Consider the following 6,969-nt stretch of genomic DNA (forward strand, 5'->3'; position numbering starts at 1 on the left):
AGCTTAATTAGTTAATGTTGAATCATTGGAACTTCTAATTTGTAGGTTCATAGGTCCTCCTGCTAGCCCACAACGAGTAAACAAGTACCAAGAGTTTTGAAAGAATTTGAATTGTTCAAATTAAATAAAGAAATAACGTTAATTGTTTATGATACAATTAATATAATATATATAGATACATTATAATATAAAGTTAATTTTGAATGAGATTCAAAATTAAACTTTATAATAAAAGGAGATTTCTTATTTGAATATGATTCAAATAATTACTATGAATATGATTCATATTAAAACTACAGGTTAATAAATATGAATGAGATTCATTTAAAACTATAATTTATGAGTGAGATATATATTTGAATATGATTTATGTTGGGGGTTCGTGCCATAAATCTTATAGGGTCCTGTAGTTTGTAAACAAGTGTATGAACAAACATTTGTGATATAATAATATGAGATATTTTCTTCCTTATTGTCTATAAAATATGAGATATTTTAGTTGCATTAACCACAAATCAGTAAACTAAGAATCCTGGTTATCGTTGTAACTTAAGCATGTATATGGAGACATACAAGTGGATCGTGCCTTAAGTGATAACCTAAATGATCTGTAGTATATGGATAAAGGAGGAAAATCTTATCCTGGTGATATTACGGATACGACTCTCTTTGTAGATGTTACAAGTGTTATAAAGTGCTATAGATGGTTTGATCCTGATCATTCACGTGGAGACATATGCGCGGGGGTATCCTATACGAAGGAGTTTGTATAAGACCGGATCACGAAATGTTTAACCTCATTATATAACGCCGTTCATGATAGAGACTTTCATTTCACTAGGATGACCATAGGTAACATGACCTTAATCTTGAGTGAGTTGGGAACTCCTGCCTATGATGGTGGTCCTTTGATTTGCATGGGTACGAGTGGCCATATCGTCGACTCAAACCTACCACTTTGGGGATTCATCTGATTAGGGAGCTGGGAACTTAGCTACACAAGACGGAATTCACTCCTTCCCTGAAGTAGGAGTAAGTAGAGGTTGATTCGGGGGCTTGAACAATGTGGTGCCATACCTTCTCATAGCCCAATTATACTTATAAGCGATTTATGAAGGGTCATCACACTGTTGATTGGTTATACCCAATGGACACAGAAATATATCTGTAGTACGAAGAGTGCAACTGTTGGTCTTTAGTGGAGTGCCTGATAGTTAACAGATGGTGGATATCGTGATTAAAGAGTTTAGTTAGTTATTCACGTACCGTTGGAGCTTCAAGCTACAGGTCCACAAGGTCCCCTTGGTAGCTCAATGGATTCACGTTGAGAATCAGTTTTTGGGTTTGAAATGTTCAAATTAACAAGAGAGAATTTGATTATATATGATATAATTAAATTGATTCAATTATATGTGATATAATTTATTTGATGTATTAGATACATTAAATGGAGGAATTAATATAAATATGATATATATTAAATGTCATAAAGAAGAAAAGAACTATGATTTAAATATTACATATGATGTGATATTAAAACTATAGGTTATAAATATAATATGATAAATTAGTTATTATATTTATTTCTAATAAAATAATTATTAGATAATTGTTGGTAGTTATTTGTTTCTCCTTTAACCGATTGAGTGGGTAGTTTTTATCAGTTTTAATAACTGATGAACAAAAGTGAAAAGGTGTCATTTTTTTTAGAATGGTATCACATAACGATTGAGTGAAAGAAAGAGTTATACGATAGCCTTTGAGAGAGTAAACGATGAGGCATCGAGTTTATTAGACGACAACTTCTCGTTTACTAGACGATCGAGTACCCAGTCTATATGATAAACTTAGAAATTCTCTAACTTACTCGATCGTTTACTCGATCATTGAGTTCCTTCTTCCCTTTACCAAATTCACACAGAGCCCACACCTCCTAGATTCTCACACCGAGAATACCAAGGCAACTGAGTGGTATTGTCAAGTGTGAAGGAAATCGAACTCGAGATTTCCATGAGCAGCGGAAAAAAGATCATTCCAAATTACAATAAAAAATGAACATTACAAATTACAGTCGTAAAAAAAACATACAGTTATGCAATCAATACAAAAATTACAGCATGAACAATCAAATAAACAAGGAGAATGCTATGAACGTTTATCGACTCATCTCCAAGCTCCTTACTCATAAACGCTCAAACACAGCAACCTCGAATGCTCAAACAACACGATCGCAACACTGCACGAACACTTCACACTCGTCCTCAGTGATCGCCTTGGTCACGAACACTCCAACAAGAACACGAACGGCCTCTATAGAACCTCGACAGTATCGAATTGAGTATGACTCCAGAAGGTTACCTTGGTATTCTCGATGTGAGAATCCAGAGGGTGGGCTTTGTGTAGACTTGGTATAAAGCATACGAAGGAGGAAAGAACAATCATGTACACGATTGAGCAAGTAGAAGAAGACAGAAACCTATCGCATAGGTCGATGCCCAATCGTTTAGCTAAAGCTAAGAAATCGTCTAGCAAAAGCTAAGCGATCGTTTAGCTCATCGCTTAGTACCGTTTCTGTCCCCTACCAAACACTACACGATCGTTTACTTCGCTCAAGCTATTGCTTAGTAAATCGATATTTACTTGACAGGCTCCGTGAGTTTCTTTTTGCGAGAGAGAAAACTCAAAAACAAATTTTCAACCTTTTGTAAAAGCTTACTAAAATTAGGAAAACAATTTTCCTTTTATCTCACGGTTACCATGAACCACCAATAAGCTCCCACTTAATTGGTTATTAGAGAAAAATATTTAATTATCCAATAATTAATATTATTATAAATATAAATGATAACCAACTTATCATATTATATTTATAACTTATAGTTTTAATATTTCATCTCATGAAACATATAAACCATAATTCTTTTTCTATTCCATGGTACTTAATGTAAATCTTATTTACATCAATCCTCCACTAGATATATCTCATACATCATACTGATTATATCATATATAATCAAAATACCTCTTGTCAATTTGAACATTTCAAATCAACACGAAGTACTGATCCTCAACTGAATCCATTGAGCTACCAAGGGGACTTTATGGACCTATAGCTCAAAGTTCCAATGGTACGTTAATAATTGACTAAACTCTTTAGTCATGGGATCCACCATCCGTTAACTGCCAGACACTTCACTAAAGACCGACAACTGAACTCTCCTTACCACATATATATTATGTATCCATCTTAATCAATCAACAGTGCGCAACCCTTCACAGATCGCTCGTAAGTATAACTCGACCAATAACCGTTATGCCCTGTAGTTACATCTAACTCCTTAAGTACCACCGATCTCTCTAATGAACATAAGTCATGGTCCTACTATGATTGAGTCCTCTCTTCCAAAGAGAAGCTGTGGCCGCTATGTTCAAGCCCCGGAATCAGCCCTTAAGGGAGCAATCTCTCTACTTATCCCTGCTTTGGGAAATGAGTGAATTCCATCTTGTGGATTGAGTTCCCAGCTCCCAGATCAGACAAGTCCGCAAAAAGGTAGGCATGTTGAGTTGGCAATCTGGCCATTCTCATCTATACTAATCAAAGGACCGCCCTCAAAGGCAAGAGTTCCCAAAACACTCAGGATTGAGATCGTATCATCTATGGTCGTTTAGGTGAGATGCAAGTCTCTAGTATCAACGGTGTTATATACAGAGTCTAAACATCTCATGGTCTAGGTCTTATACAAACTCTTTGTATAGGACACTCCCGCTCACACGTCTCCACATGAATGGTTAAGATCTACTATTTGTAGTAGTATACAACACTTGCAAACTTCTACAAAACGGGCCATATCGATCGTATCACCAGGATCAAGAATTCCTCCTTAATATTTATACTACAGAACTATTTAGGTTATCACTTAAGGCATAATCTACTTGTATATCACATATATATGCTTAATTTTACATAAGATAACCAAGGAGCTTTGTTTATTGGATATGAGTAAATGCCAGAATTAAATAATAATTATTTTATTCATAAAACAATGTGTATCTTTACAAAACAACGAGACTCCAAGAATTAGAACACCAATCCCAACAATCTCCCATTGTCATTATGACTTGGGAACTAATGTACAATACAATATAAAAATGTACAATATACAATAAACTAGGACATACCTTAGTATCAAAGTATTGTTATTCAAGGGTTGAGGATTGAGTCTTGCTCGATTGGGTTCAAGGATCTGACAGTTTGTGAGTTGCATTGGTTATTCGTTGCGTTCGTGCTTTTGATTGAGTTTGCATGGATGCAGGACTGGTGTTGATCGAGGGAATACACAAAGAACAGTTCTTCAAAGATACATCACTCGATCCTAGTTGCTTTTAACTTGAAAGCATGCTATAATTTATTCAATGATGCATAACTGTTCTTGTATGTTTGTAAATGCTTTGTTCTTTCACAATGGGTTTTTGAAACGATTTTGCTTCTGCTCACTGGCTCTCTAGTTAAAGAGTTCCTTCAATTGGTATCAAAGCCAGGTTGTTCTGATGTTCCAAATTCTGTTAATGTATTGAATTTCATTTACATTCTTGGTGGGTTTTAAGCATGTCTACATTATGTTTAAGTGTTAGATGTATTTGTGGATATGAGTTAATGGATGTTTATGAGATGATTGCCTCTGTTTATTGCTTTCTTTTACATTTTAAAGTTAATTTGTAAAGGCCCCTATATTTTTGGGCATTATTAACTTGCTATCGACTCTGTATTTAAAGTGTTTGAGTCTGTAAAAGTCGTTCACGATGAAGCTTCAAGGCATGGAGATACAGTTTCCTTCGAGGAAAAAGATCAAAAGTTGGTCAGATCGTGTACCCAAGCTGAACGATCGTTTAGATTTGGCTAGACGATCGTGTAGAAAAGTTCTACTCGATCGTGTAGCATTTACTAAACGATCGCATGACCGATGCCATGCGATCGAGTAAAGAGTTTACTCGATCGTGTTACGTTGACTACTCGATTGTGTAAACGATAGGGGGTAAACGATCGCAGAGTATGGGATACTCGTTGCATGGTAGGCGTGTGCACTAAAAGATCGAGTAGGCCAACATGCTTCATCGCATAGTCACTGGCTACTCGATCACTCGATAAGTGTTACTCGACGCCTGCTCCTCGATCATTTAGACGATCATGCTTCATCGCATAGTTTTCGTTTACTCGATCGTTTAGGCAGGTGTTATACTCGGTGCGCTACACGATTGAGTGGCCTTCATGCTTCATCACATAGTCAAAGGCACTCGATCCATGCTACAAGATTGTGGTTACTCGACCAACGTTACTCGACGATCACAAGGAAAAGCTACACGATCAGGGAGCGAGGCTTCACCTAGGCAGTTCAAGACCCGGTTTGCCTGTTTGAACCGAATGACTCGATGGTTTATGTAATAGATAGATTTAATTTTTGATTTTTGAGGCTAATCATCCTGGTCCATTAATTTTGATGAATGTACATGAGATGTATGTTTAAATTATATGTCATATAGTATGGCATATAGTTTTAAATCCCATCATAGGTTATGCATTTATTCATGCATCATCTTTATATTATAAGAGTTATAATATAGTAACTTGCATGATTCAATTACTTTAAAGCATGCTCATGCATCATATAATATAAGAGTTATAATATATGCATGCATTAAGTATATTCTGCATCATCTTTATATTATAAGTGTTATAGTATAAGAGTGTATGAACGCATGTATGCTTGGTTCATTACAATTTATATAAGTGTTATATATAGTAATGAATGGACATTACATAAAGCATGACAATTAGGATAATTTATAAGAGTTATAAATACCTAGTCTAGCTTAGCGATGTGGATGGTTTTAGTTGTTTCCTTTTATAAGAGTTATAATGGAAATTAGAACTAAAATCAATAAAAAAGACATGCATGCAAACTTAGGCTTGAATCATGTTTTAAAAGAGTTTTAAAATTTGATTGAGATAAACCTAAGATCACGGTTCTAATAAGATTAGAAACCTAAGTTTAATTTTTTAATCAGTTTAATAGGATTAAATTGACTAATAGATTAAATATGTACCAAATCTATCTATAAGGGACCTTTCGTCTAAGGTAGGTTCTGTCTAGGCTGGGGTACTTAAGTTGACGAAAATGGAACACCCCTATCTGGGAACCTACCTGGAAAGGTAAATTAGATAGATTTGTTACATGCATGCAACTTTGATGATAGTATTTTAAAGTGTTTAATGGGACTTGATTCAAACTTGTTTAATTATGAAAAGCAAGAGTTTTTTTTTAGCAAATTAAATTCACACTTAGATAAAATCAATAGCCGGATTGTCTAAGTTAATGAATCCCTAGGTAGAACATTCAGTGGGAGGTACTTAGGATATATGATACTTCACTTAAACCTCTACACATTTCTCCCTAAAGTTCACACCGTGAGATCTATCCTCGGCCTCGAGGCATCTTGGAAGTGTCCCCCTAAAGGATGGTATTTGGGTAGGTCAATACCAAGGTGAATGGAGAGAATTTTCATAGTAAGTGGGAATGGGATGTGTGACAACATATCCTATGGTTTCTCTCATTAGGTTAGATAATGTTTTGTGCATTGCCTCGAGGCACCTTGGGAGTGTCCCCCTAAAGGATGGCAGTTTTGCATGACTCTTTATCTGATCTCCTGAAAAAGGATAGGGTCACTTTAGTCTCTTTTCCTAATATGCTTTTTCTCTATGGTGGGTGCATTAGGGCGAGACTCTAAGGCCTAAAATGGGGGGTTACACTTATGCGGAATTATTAAAAGCTAACAAATTCTAGACCAAAAAATGGTGACCGTTAGAGTCAGTTACAAGAGTTGTGTCTGTCTAATGGTTGAGAATGTCTCATCCCAGTGAAGGGGTACTTGGTCACCCCACCGGTGACTTTTGTCATGCCTCACTGGGGAATC

The sequence above is a fragment of the Benincasa hispida genome, chromosome 5, assembly GCF_027475165.1.
Source record: "Benincasa hispida cultivar pf3 chromosome 5, pf3_genome.v1.1, whole genome shotgun sequence".
NCBI classification, from domain to species: Eukaryota; Viridiplantae; Streptophyta; class Magnoliopsida; order Cucurbitales; family Cucurbitaceae; genus Benincasa; species Benincasa hispida.